The 14,163-nt window shown below is 39.1% G+C and overlaps 1 pseudogene across 1 annotated transcript; it reads right to left on the bottom strand.

The window, feature by feature from the left end:
- Nucleotides 1-7,979: 7,979 nt before the first annotated feature.
- On the bottom strand, nucleotides 7,980-8,908 carry LOC308245467 (olfactory receptor 8S1-like; annotated as a pseudogene). Its single transcript has one exon. The product of its transcript is annotated as an olfactory receptor 8S1-like (transcript).
- Between the last annotated feature and the right edge of the window lie 5,255 nt (nucleotides 8,909-14,163).

The raw sequence follows: 14,163 nt of genomic DNA, 5'->3' as shown, positions 1-14,163 counted from the left end.
TGTAAAAACTGGCCAGGTAGCTCAGATGGTTGGAGTGTCATCACAATACAACAAGGTTTCAGGTTCAATGCCTGGTCAGGACACATATAGGAAACAACCAATGAATGCATAAATGAGTGGAACAACAATCAATCTCTCTCTCTCTCTCTCTCTCTCTCTCTCTCTCTCTCTCTCTCTCTCTCTGTGTGTGTGTGTGTGTGTGTGAGTGTGTGTGTGTGTGTGTGTGTCTGTCTCTGTCTCTCTCTCTCTCTTCCTGCTCCTTTCCTCTCTCTCAAATCAATAAAAATAAATTAATTTTCATTTAAGAACAACAACAAAAAAACAATACAAAACCTTCAAACTGGGAGACAAGGACTGGTGCCAAGGTATATAAAAATCCCTACTATTTATTTAAAAATACCCAATTTTAAAATGAGCAAAAGTCTTCAATAAATACTTCATAAAAGAAAACACATGAATGAAAGACTACTAAATGTATGAAATATTGTTCAATAACATCAGTCATCAGAGAAATGCCAAATAAATTCACATAGATATTTCAATAGCCATTCACAAAAATGGAAAAAATTAAAAAGGCTGACCAAACCAAATGTTGGTGAGATGTAGAGCAACCAGTATCTGCAAACACTGTTAGTGGAAATATAAAAGGATATGACCCCTTTGTAAAAATATCTGGCAGTTTCTTGTAAAACTTAAACCTACTTATGATCTAATAATTTCAATACTAGATACTCTCCCAGAACAAATGAAAATAATTATGCACAAAATTGCTTTTATAAGAATGTTCCTTGCAGCTTTATTCAGAATAGCCCCAAACTGGAAGCAGCCCAAGAGAATGGATAAACAAATGGATATGCAATCATACAATGATATATTACTCAATAATAAAAAGAAACAAATTACTGATACATCGAACAACATGGATGAATCTCAAAAACATGATGGATAGAAGAAGTTTGACACAAAATCGTACATACTATGCAATGTTGTTTATATGATGTTTTGTAACAGGTAAGACTAATGTATAGTGATTATCAAGGGAGGAAGAGGATACAAAATTGACTGGAAAGAGACATGAGGTAGTTTGCTTGGGTAGTGGTAATGCTCTATACTGAATAGGCATTTGAGTTAGACGGTTGTTTATCAGAATTCACTGAATGACATTTTTAGTATTTCAGCATGTAGATTTTACCTTAAAAGCAAAGGAGAAGAAGGTGTAGTCAAATTTTGAATTCTAGTTAATGATATGCATGCTGAAGTATTTAGGGTGAAGTGTACTGATGCTGTTAACTTTTTTGAAATGCATTTTAAAAAGGCAATTGGTGAATGAATAGATGGATAGAAAGTTGATAAGGCACACATACTAAAATGTTAATAGTAAAATTTATATATGATTATATGGATATATAGAATTCTTTCAACTTAGCTGTATGTTTAGTTTTTTATTTTCAAATTAAATCAATGCTAAAAAACATTGAAAAATATTAGAATATTATAAGTAACAAAATATCAATGAAGGTTCCAGTCAAGATGGTGGAGTAGGTAAATGTGGCACTCAACACCTCCCGCAACCACATCAAAATTACAACTAAAACACAGAACAACCATCATTCAGAAATACCTGAAATCTAGCTGAAAGGCGGGGCAGGGGGTGGAATTGAGGAACCAGCTGGGCACACACCCACACGTGGTGGTTTAAAATCTGGAGGGATAGCTTGACTGTGGAGGTTTTCCTGAGGAGCGAGGGGTCCCAGCCCCACACCAAGGCCCCCAGCCCAGGGTTCCAGTGTTGGGAAGAGAAGTCCCCACAACTTCTGGCTGTAAAAACCAGCAGTAATTGTGGCTGAGTGGCACAGAGACTGCTGGAGCCCTAGGCAGCTCCTCTTAAAGGGCCCACACACCATCTCACTCCCTCTGAGCTCTACCACCGAGGAAGCAGCTTGAAAGGAACCTGGGACAACTGGGGAAGAACTAACTTGTCTGGAATCAGGGTGAGAGCTATAAGGGCAGCTTTCTCCCAGACAGAAGTGCTGGCAGAGGCCACTGTTTCTTTGCTGAGTCCTCCCCGCCACAGAGGCAATAGGCATTGCCATATATGAATCTTCATCAAACTGGCTCATACTTTTCACCCCACCTTGGTGAGTCCCTGAAACCCTGTCCCTCCCTACCTGCAGGCTCAACCAAGCCATTTCCAGTGTCTTTTCCATGAAACCTGTCTCTCTTGCCTCATGCTTCAGACTTTCCAAAAATCTCTCAAACAAGCAGGAGCCAGCTCCAGCATGCCCCATACCTCTCAATAAGTGGCCCCAGGCCCAGCACTATTGCCAGCCTGCTTTGGTTCACAACTTGGCCTCTCCTGGGCACCCCCAAGCCCAACACAAGTAGCAGCCATCTGCAGATTGCTTTGTAGTTCATACTAGGTGTCCCTGGGCAAGGCAATGGGAGTGACTGACTCTGCACCTCCCAGGAGACTCCAGAGCCAGTGCACCTAGTGGTCAGCTTGGACCATGCCAGATTACAACCTACCACCTCCATGAGTGACACTCAAGAGGTGAACTCAGTGAGCACCAAAGCTCCACTCAAGCAAGTCCTACTCCATAGGGTCAGCTCCTGCACAGCAGCTCTTCTGCTATAGTTGTAGGTGATCCTTGTAACCTGAGGGTCAACCCTTCCTAGTCATGACAATATCAAACAAGGCTCAACTTTAATAGGACAGTGCACACAGCTCACACAGGGGTGCACCTGGAGCACCCAGCTCAGATGACTGAGGAGACTGAGTCCCTGGGCCCTATAGGGTACTTTCTACACAAGGCCATTCTACCAAGTCCAGAAGACATAGCAGATCTACCTAACACATAGAAACAAACACAGGGAAGCAGCCAAAATGCAGAGACAAAGAAATGTGTTACAAATGAAAGAACAGTAGAAATCTCCAGAAAAAGAACTAAACAAAAAAACTACCAGATACAGAGTTCAAAATAATGGTTATAAGGATGACCAAGGAACTTACTGAGTACTTCAAGGAACTTAGTGAGAACTTTAAGGAACTTAGTGAGAACATCAACAATATAAAAAAGGACCAGTCAGATGAAGGATACACTAACTGAAATAAAGAATAATCTACAGCCCTAACCTGTTTGGCTCAGTGAATAGAGAGTTGGCCTGTGGACTGAGGGGTCCCAGGTTTGAGTCCAGTCAGGGGCATGTACCTTGGTTGTGGGCACATCCCCAATAGGGGGTGTGCAGGAGGCAGCTGATCGATGTTTCTCTCTCATCGATGTTTCTAACTCTCTATTCCTCTCCCTTTCTCTCTGTAAAAAATCAATAAAATAAAATAAAAAGAATAATTTACAGGGAATCAACAGTACCATAGAGGGTGCCAAGAATCAAATGAAGAATTCGGAATATAAGGATGTAAAGCACACCCAATCAGAACAGCAAAAGTAAAGAAAGAATCCAAAAATATGAAGATAGTGTAAGGAGCCTCTGGAGCAACTTCATGCATATCAACATTCGCATAATGGGGGTTGGGGGTGCCAGAAGGAAAAAGGAGGTACCAAAAAATTGGAAACCTATTGAAAAAACAATGACAGAAAACCTCTTATACCTGGTGAAAGAAATAGACATACAAGTCCAGGAAGCACAGAGAGTTCCAAACAAGATGAATCCAAAGAGACCCACACCAAGACACATCATAATTAAAATGCCGAAGGTTAAAGACAAAGAGAGACTCTTAAAAGCAGCAAGAGAGCCCTAACCAGTTTGGCTCAGTGAACAGAACGTCAGGCTGCAGACTGAAAGGTCCCAGGTTCGATTCCGGTCAAGGGCATGTACCTGGGTTGTGGGCACATTCCCAGTAGGAGGTGTGCAGGAGGCAGCTGATCGATGATTCTCTCTCATCGATGTTTCTAACTCTCTATCCCTCTACCTTCCTCTCTGTAAAAAATCAATAAAATACATATATTTTTTTAAAAAGCAGTTAGTTACCTATAAGGGAGTGCCCATATGATGTCAGCTGATTTCTCAACAGGAACTTTGCAGGCCAGAAGGAGTGGCAAAAAATATTCAAAGTGATGAAAAGCAATAATAACCTATAACCAATATTATTCTACCCAGCAAAGCTATCATTTAGAATTGAAGGTCAGCTAAAGAGCTTCCCAGACAAGAAAAAGGAGTTCATCACCACCAAACCAGTATTACATGAAATGTTAAAGGGTCTTCTAGGAGGAGGAGGAGGAGGAGAAGACACAAAAAGTATGAACAATAAAATGGCAATAAATACATATCTGTCAACAATTGAATCTAAAAATCAAAATAAATGAACAAGCACAACAGAATCAGACTCATAGATACAGAGAACATTTTGACATTTTCCATATAGGAGGGGGGTGGGAGGATGGGTGAAAAAGGAGAAGGGACTTAGCAGTACAAATTAGTCATAGCTCATGGACACAGACAATAGACAGGTGAAGGCCTGGGATGGGTGAGAGATAAGTGCAGGGGGGCAAGGGAGAAAAATAGGGGACATCTGTAATACTCTCAACAATAAAATAAGATTTAAAAAATATCAATGAAGTTTAACACATCATATGAATAATAGACAAAAATTACAAATAACTAAAATTGATTCATGAACAAATATCAAACCCAAATATAACACTAATCATTAAAGGGATTAAGTTGGCAATCAAAATTTTCCATATACAACAACAAAAGACACGAAGTACTCAAAATTTTATGGATAAGTTTTATAAAGCCTTCAAGGAAATAACCCCTTTTTACTGAAAATATTTTAAGGAAACACAAAGATGAAAGAAAACATACAACTGATGCCAAGGTCAGATGTCTGAAATGGGCAAATCTACAGTATATGGGCAAAAGACAGATTAGTGACTGCTTGTGGGGCGGGGGGGTGGTTTGGAGTGTTACTGCCTATAGTCATGGGGATAATGGAAATAATTTGGGATTGGTTTGTGGTGATGTTTGCACACTCTGTGAATGTGCTAAAGACCATGGCATTGAATTGAATAGATGAACTCTGTGATGTGTGAAACATAATTTCATTAAAGCTGTTAAAAAGAAAAGACCAGATGAATGCAAGAAAAAAATTATACTATCTCACTTATGAACATAACTAGGAAATTCTTAAGTTAAATATTGATGAAAGTTAATTCAATTTCTACTATTCTAAGTAGCATTATTTCAAGAATGCAACAATTCTTCAACACCAGAACACCTACTGTAACAATTTATTATTAAAAAATCAAATAATAAAAACCATATGACTATTTTGATAAATTTATTTTTTATTAAACAGGTATTTATTCCATGCTTAATATGTGACAGACACTATACATTAGTAAACAAAAGATAAAAAGTCCTGGTACTCAATAGAAATAATAAAACACATATGAGCCCAGCTGGTGTCACTCAGTGGTTGAGCATCTACCTATGAACCAGGAGGTCCCGTTTCATTCCCAGTCAAGGCACATGCCCAGTTTGCAGACTCAATCCCCAGTAGAGGGTGTGCAGGAGGCAGCCAATCAATTATTCTCTCTCATCATTGATGTTTCTCTATCTCCCTCACCCTCCCTCTCTGAAATCAATAAAAAAAATATATTCTGAAAAAATAAAAACAACACATTTGATAAAATTTTACATCAATTCTCAGCAAAGTATGGTTAAAAGAGATATCGTGTACTAAGTCAACAATATTGATCAAAACCAGAACAAACATCATCCTTAATGCTAAAACATGAGAAGCTTTCTCACTGACCCAATAAAAAAAATGTCTATATTAGAGACTGATGTCCAATAAATTAACTTTAAAATATGAAACATAAAAATTGCAATGAAAAATAAATTATTTCCTTTATTTAAGATGAAATAATTAAACTATACTTTAAGATAAAAAATTAAAATGTAATTTCCCTTTACTTATGATGAAATAATTAAAAACCCAATAGTATCTTAAGCCATTAGAACTAGGAAAATAGTTCAACAAACTTGACAGGTACAAGGTCAGTGTACAAACCACCAAGCAATCCTACATACTAGAAATAATGAAGTAATAAATGTAGTTGAATTTTTAATTCATAATGAAAACAAAAACTAGAATATATTTGGTAATATAGCTAACAAAAGTAGTGTATGACCTTTATCAAAATAAAATTCACCAGTGGCAACAGCAGAACATCCTTCATGCACAAAAATCTTGTTGAACCTTTGCATAACCACCACATTGCCCAGCAATGACCAAACTGTGAGTCCATGGCCCAGAACTAGGCTCACAAGGAAGGAAGAGATTTGCATCACATAGTAGACTATTCTACTCATATAATTATTTCAAACTGCTTTGGCAGTGAGGTCCCTCTGGTGAGACTCCATCCTAGATATATTCTCTTTTCTTTGCCCATAATTGACATATTCAAAATTTACTTATTGTGCAGCAAGCATATTTTAAATTTTTTTAAGATTCTTAAAAATGTAGTGCAGGTGCCAAAAAAAATGTCCTTGATCTCTTTGAGTTTATATTCTCTGCAGCTGAAAGTTCAAATTGAAGGGAACAGTGACAGTTGATAGGTTGTAAATAAGCAAAAACCAAAGGTAATTTCAAAAAGAAATAATAATTAATTTTTTACCACAATTTTCACCCACATATCTCTCACAAACCTCCTTCTCACTAATTCTACAACTGTGTTTCATGATCTAAGGGACCTCTGCTGAAATTCTGTTGGTTTATTTTCGAAGTTGCCACAGGCCTTGTGCAGCATTTGCTCTGCTATTGATGCTCTCGTGTTCTGCCATTTCTACAGCATCACTGGGCTGAGTGCCAGAGCTATTTGTCTAGCAGTGCACACGAGCTGGGGAATCTGTTTTTATCATGGGCCCCCTCACAGGATTTTTGGCTATTAGGTAAATGGTTTGAAGAGGATAAACAAATGTGCTATTTGTGGTCTTCATTGGACATGCATAGATCCAACAAACACGTTCAAATTCTCCATTGTCTATACATGCAATGCCATGCTGGCACCAATATATGTCTTTTAGGTCATTTCCTTGCAAATGACAGAATATAATTCTGACTTGCTTAAAGAACGGAAATTAAGACAACAACAATAAGGAGGGAATTCATGAATTTGGTCTGGGGTAGCTCACAGCATCCAGGGGAAAGTCAGTGTGGCAAGGTGGTAAAAAAATAGACTTAGGGGTAAGTCCATTTGGTTCCAAATTCCATCCCCACCACATACCTCTCTGAGGCAGTTTCCTCCCTCTTCTTAAAATAACGGTAACTAAAGCCTTTACCTAAAGCACTTATGGTTAAATATACATCATGTACATAAAATGTTTGGCACAGTCCCTGACATCATGCAAATATCTGATCATGTGTTCTTATTATAATTCATGTTTATAAATCTTCCATGAAAAGGCAGAATCTATAACACTAGTGATCTTATCAGTGGGCCACTGGGATTGACTGTCAGAGTACTGCAAACAGAATGGCTGACCTCTGCCTCTCTGCATATCTTCTCATTAAAATTCCTACAGAGTGAATGGTCTGACATTGACCATGTACCAGACACTGTGCCAGGAAGAATGAATGAATAATGAGCAGGGACAGGGAGAATTTTGGGTCACCATGGTTAACAGAATCTATGATTAACAGTCTCTATGGAACCATATTGAGCAAGTAGAATTTAGCTGCTAGAAGCATGGTAAAGATAGAAGGAGTGTAATAAAAATGTGTACCATACTGTGTGTAATAAATTCAATATTTTTCTAGGAAAAATACCTAGGACCACTTTTCTCTGACTCAGACTCAACTGGTAAAATTTTAAGAAACTTGACTGCATCTCTACTTAAGTATTCTTAAGAAAAGCTGTAGAGCACATTACAGATACTGACATCAGAGAATTCTCCTGACTATCCAGGCACTACTTAGTGCAGTTCTACCCAGAATCCTCATCATTCTGATGTTATTATTTGAAGCACCAGAAACATTTTCTCAACATCCTTTTCACAGCAGCCTTCATCTCCTCATTCTTCAGGCTGTAGATGAGGGGATTCAGCATGGGGGTGATCACACTGTACTGCAAGGAGAAGATTAACTCTCGAGTGGATCCAGAATTTGGCATGAGATAACGGAGAAGTCCCGAACCATAAAAGAAGATCACTGCAGTGAGGTGGGAGGAGCAGGTAGAGAAGGCCTTGCTTCTGCCTGTGGTGGAGCTGATGGCCATGATGGTGGACAAAATGCGAACATAGGAGAAAAATATCAGGAGAAAATTTCCAAAGAAATGCAGGACGCTAGAGCAGAGCAGGGCTGTAAAACTTGCAGTCACATCAGAGCAGGACACGGAGTAAAGAGAGACAGCTCACAGCAGAAGTGGTGGATATTTTGAGCCTCACAAAAGTCTAAATTGAGAGCTACAAGGATATTGATGAGAGCATCCAGAAAAGCCAAACCCCATGAGGCCCACACCAGCCCCATACACAGCTGTCTGTTCATCACCTGGCCATAGAGCAGAGGAGACCTGATGGCAACATAGCGGTCATATGCCATCACAGTGAGTAGGCAGGACTCAGTGCCCCCAGAGGCAAACAGAAAGAAGACCTGAGCCAGGCAGCCCTCTACTGAGATAGTTTTCTCCTCAGACAGCAGATTCTCCAACAGCTTGGGCACAGTGACAGAGGAGTGACAGAGATCGAGGAAGGACAACTGCCTCAGGAAAAAGTACATGGGGATGTGAAGACGGGAATCAAACCCGATCACCAGCAGCAGCATCAGATTCCCCATCAGGGTCAGGAGATAAATAACCAGGAACAGCACAAAGAGCAGAGCCTGGATCTGGGGGTCCGCAGACAGCCCGAGGAGGATGAACTCAGAGATAACACTGTGGTTCCTCATTGCCTTCAGTATGTTCTTGGGAATGTCAGAAATAAACTGGGTGAAGCCTCTTCTAATGTCTGCTATCTCAGTATTTTAACCCTATTCTCCATTCACAAAGTTTCATGCCTACTCAAAAATGTATTTCTGAAATGCCAAGTCTCTAGATTTCCTAAAACCTGTAATCATCTTTTCCACAGAATCCCAATGCTAGATCAACTCCCTGTCCACATTTATTGTTCTTTCTGTAATGTCTTAGAGTTAACTTGTTGTTGTTTTATTATTAAATCTACAGAAGGATGTTTGTAAACAGTTGATAATAATCCAGTAGAAAGAGAAATTCCAGAAGAATGAGATACAATTGCAGAAGTGGTGTCTCTGAGAGCAGCTGGGTTTCAGAGCAGAAACAGAGCATGGATGGCCTTAGGTGAGAGTGGATTTACTTCATCCACAAAACACACATGAAGTCAGTAGATTTGGTGTTAGGAAGGAAGCACTGCTCATCTGATGGCTTTTGTTATTCACTGAGATCATCAATGGAAAGTGAAGAGGGGTAGTGGCTGGACATTTGCCCAGTGAGGAGAAAGGGAGTTAATTAGAGAGAAAGCAGCACAGAGATATCCCAGATACTACATAATTTATCACAAGAAACTGCTGACAGATATGAACACATACTCTGGTCATAATCTCCATGCCCAGTTTGTGTGATCTATTCAGAGTCAGCTCTTGTCAGAGCCCTCATGCCACTTGTACATATAGACTACCTTCTAACTTTCAAAAGCTCGACCCTTTTTTCCAACTGTGATCCCACAACCCAGATTACAACTATCAGCTCAGGATAACCCTTCAACACTATTAACACACCATCTTGACCTTCATGTCCTGCTCTATCTCTTGTGTTCATACTACAAGACCAGCACATTCAGTTTCTCAAAAGCCATGATTTCTTCTCCACTGTTTATCCAAACAGCACACAGCACTAAAGCTGCTCTTAGGAATCAACTCCACATTACTTGTATTTCTCGACTAGTTGAGCAATAACTAACACTGAATTAAAGAAAAACCTTTGAAAATCCAGTAGCCCAGAAGACAAATAAGTTTAAATATCACTGTGAGAATTTGGTATTAAGGTGGAGTTTCAAAATTCCTGTTGAAATAAATCTCCTCCTTGATTTCTAAAAGAGGAAAATACATGGATAAATTGTAAAAACCTAAATACTTCCAGTCATGTGGGGATTGCATTTATTTATTTTTCTTTTACTCACCACTCATGTTCTAGCTATAGTGACTGGATTCATCCGGAGAACAGTACACAAGTGGCAGAAGATGCTGGTAAAACAAGGAATCAAACCATGAAATACAGACAGAGAACCGCCCGTTATCATTTCGGAGGGCAGCAGAAAGAAAGCTCCCCTCTGTTATACTCATCTCCAAATGGAGCCCCACTACTTGCACTAGAAATTCCTTGAACTTTGGGGAAACATCCTCTCTTAGAGATAAAGGCCAAAGCATGAAACTCTTGCAGAGGACAAACCTAGAAATTGTATCCTGTCGGGCCAGACTCCCTCACAGGTAGAGGTGGACTATATTAGCTATTTCAGGGGCCACAGGAGCAAATGAAATCATCACTTTCACCTGGTGCTACAATTTTACTGTTCTCCATGCTTCGTTTATTCAGACTAGTGAGTCCAGATGTGGAATGGAAACAGCTCTGAGAATGCTGCCACTTTATGTTTTCAGTTACTGTCACAATTAGGTGGAGTTAGCTGACTAGGTCACTTCCAAAGAAAAGCTGCCTGAGAGGAGTTCATCTCAGAATGAGACATGCAAAAGCACCTAGGAATTGTAACTGCCTCAAAGGAGTTGCTCAAAAGTGTTGTTTAAAAACAGAAGAGTATGTGTGCATGAGTAAGTGAATGGATGACACTCGGGAGGAGAGGAGTCACAGAGAACAGATCTGATTAGAAACCAGTAAGGGACTTGGATAACCTAGATTCCCATGAAACCAGATGTAGAAAGGATACTGGATAAAAATTTCACCCACTGTAAAGGTTTGCACCAAAGCTGTGTCTTATGCCCTGTTCTGAACTTCCACATACCACAGAATACATAATTATGGGGGATAACTATGACTAAAGTATCTAATTTGTTTGTAGACCCTATATGTTTGAAGTGCTTCGAGAGGGTTATTTTTGTGTCATGAGGTGCCCAAAAGCTATCACTTATATTCTGATCTCCCAACTCCTACAGACGGTTCTCAACTATCAGCCTCCCCAAACGGCCAGATTTCTGGTATAATGTGGGCTTTCAGCACCAGAAACAAGGAATATAGCAAACAGACTTGTCTTAATTGTCCCACGTATAAAATGAAGACTAAAAATAATTACCTTGGAAAGTTGTGAGTTCTTAACTTACTAACTTAACTATAGTGCTGAAGACAATTGAGGTGCCAAAGAATCATTAGATTCTCTTGTCTTCACCCCCAATCCAAGTGTGTAAATTTCCCAAAAAGAAAAAGAGAAGTGGTTTTGAGGAGCAGACCAAAACATTTAAGGTAAAAGAAACAAATACTATGTCAGAGAGAAATGTTCTCCTACCTCCAGACCAAAGATAATTTGAGAGGACTGAGAGGGAACAGAGTGCCTGAGGCAGAATGACAAGAAGTGGTGGGGATGAGGGTAAAGGGGTCCTACAGGGAACACAGAGAAAACCATGAAAGAACAGGGAAAACATTACCTGGTTTCTGTCTTTTCCTGGCACTGAGTGCGTCTTGTTTTTCGAGTTGGTGGACATGACTCTGAGCTCAGGAGAAATTCACAAGACAGAAAATGTACCACAACATTGAATCATGTGAACTGACATTGCTTTTTCTATGGGAGACTTTTTGTGCATAAATAGAAATATGTAAGCTCAGTTCTCAAAAGCCTCTGCAGATAAAGACTTCAGAAAGCTCTTCTAAACTTTGGCAGCATTTTTACCTTTATCCCCTAATGTCTCCACAAAATAACCAAGAAAAGCTTGAAAATTTCAAATTCCTAGTAAGTAGCACAGCAATTCTTTCATACTTCCTTTAGCAAAATTACAGCCATTTCTTCACAAATCTCTGTCTGTGACTGTTACTACATTGCTAAAAGCACCTTCCTAACAAAGGAGGCTCAGGTGTAGCCATTCAGAAGGGCTTGGGGATGAAGGTGCCCAATAGGTTGGCAAGGTATGACCTAAAAGCGCAGGGGATGTCTAGGTTCATCCTGATTGCTGGGAAGCTCAGCCTGAAGCATACTTTGTACTCATTAGCTAAAAATGAGTACCGGAAGATCCCAATGCGAATTCCCACTGAAACTCAGTGACTCACAGCTTACCTTTAGATCATCTTGCTAATGTTTGTCATGAATTTAATTATTGTATATAGTAAAGACATTTATTATTATAGAAACACTATCAGGTCAACAGTAATTTAAATTTTCCTACATATTTGACTTTGTTGCTCAGTTTTTTCTTCATCTGCAATTGCAAATTCAAAAGCTGAAACTAGATTTCAAAGGGTGAGTTTAACACAAATTAGACAAAGTTAAAAAGTATTAGCGAATCAGGATAGGTCAGAAGAAAATAAGAACTTCCATCTGAGAGCATTTTCTTTCTCCTTTAAGAACTCTTTTTCATTTTTCCTTTAGTGAAAGTCTTCTAATGATATATTTATCTCATCTTTAGTAATTTTATTATGATGTGAAAATGTGTGACTTTTTATTTATCATATTTGGAATTTATTTATAGGACTTCTAGCATTTGTGATTGATATATAGTGTGTCCCAAAAATGTATGCACACACTTTGAATAATTAAAAAGGCAGCATTGCCAAAACAGGTTTGGCTCAGTGGATAGAGCGTCGGCCTGCGGACTGAAGGGTCCCAGGTTCGATTCCGGTCAAGGGCATGTACCTTGGTTGCGCCCACATCCCCAGTGGGGGGTGTGCAGGAGGCAGCTGATCGATGTTTCTCTCTCATCTATGTTTCTAACTCTCTATCCCTCCCCCTTCCTCTCTGTAAAAAAATCAATAAAAATATATATTTAAAAAAAAAGGCAGCATTTATTAAAATACATTTCATTTTTATTAAAATACATTTTAAAATTGAGCTATTAGCTGTTAAAGTGTGTATATATTTTTAGGGACACCCTGTATTTTTTTTTCAGTTTAGAAAAATTTCACCCATTATCTTATATATTGCCCCATTTTCTCATCCATTACTCATTCTTTCTATCTTCCTTGGAATTCCACATACATGATGGGTATGACTTTGAGCTCAGGAAAAATTCACAAGACAGAAAATCCATTCTATACATTATGTTTGTCATACTGTATTTTTTTCTTTATTTTTTTTATTTGTTACACCTCAGCACTCTCCACTTTAATAATCAATTGATATTTACTTAACATACATTAAGTATCTTATTAAAACTAAATTAAATGCTACTCTGATTTGACTTTATTAAATAAATGGTGGCAACATTAATGAGGTAAGGGCATTTTAATCATCACAGAACAGCCAAATTTGGGCTCCTCTGTTAAGTGAAGTAATTTTTTGTTTGTTTGTTTGAAGTATTACAAATAGTAGTAGATATGTCTCCTTTTTTTTTCCCCATTGACCTCCCCCCGGCCTCCCCTACCCCCCAGTACATGCCTTTACCTGCCCGTGCCCCCCCCCCCCCCGCAGTCTCTTGTATCCATTGGTTATGCTTATATGCATGCGTACAAGTCCTTCGGTTGATCTCTTACAGCCCCCTCACCCAACCTCCCCTGCCTTCCCGCTATAGTTTGACAGTCTCTTCAATGCTTCTTTGCCTCTGTATCTCTTTTTTCCCCATTTCTTTCCTTTAAAAAATCTTGCCTCTGCAGACTAGAAATAAACATATAATAACAAAAAATGTTTGAGTCCCAATTTCAATGTCCAACAGTTCTGAGTCCCAATTTCAATGTCAAACAGTTCCTTATGTGTACATGTCAGCAATGATATCTGGATGGTGGGCACATGGTGGCAATGCAGGTCTGACCCTCTCTGGTTTGGTCCTAGGCAACCTGCTGCAATGCACAGCTGCTGACTGCTAGCATGGCAAGGCGTCGTCAGCGTCTTCCATCTCTGGACTGTTTCTCCTCTTGTCTTCGTGGTTGGAGCAGACCTGTCAATTCCTCTCTGTTGCAGGAATCCACATGGTCTTGGAGTTGTTTTCTGAAAATATACAAACATATTCTCGACCAAAAGTTAATAAAGGAATCTTTTCTA

This window comes from Plecotus auritus (genome assembly GCF_963455305.1).
Source record: "Plecotus auritus genome assembly, chromosome: 3".
NCBI lineage: Eukaryota > Metazoa > Chordata > Mammalia > Chiroptera > Vespertilionidae > Plecotus > Plecotus auritus.
Note: the sequence above shows the minus strand (reverse complement) of the source record. Positions and strands in the feature narration are given on the sequence as shown.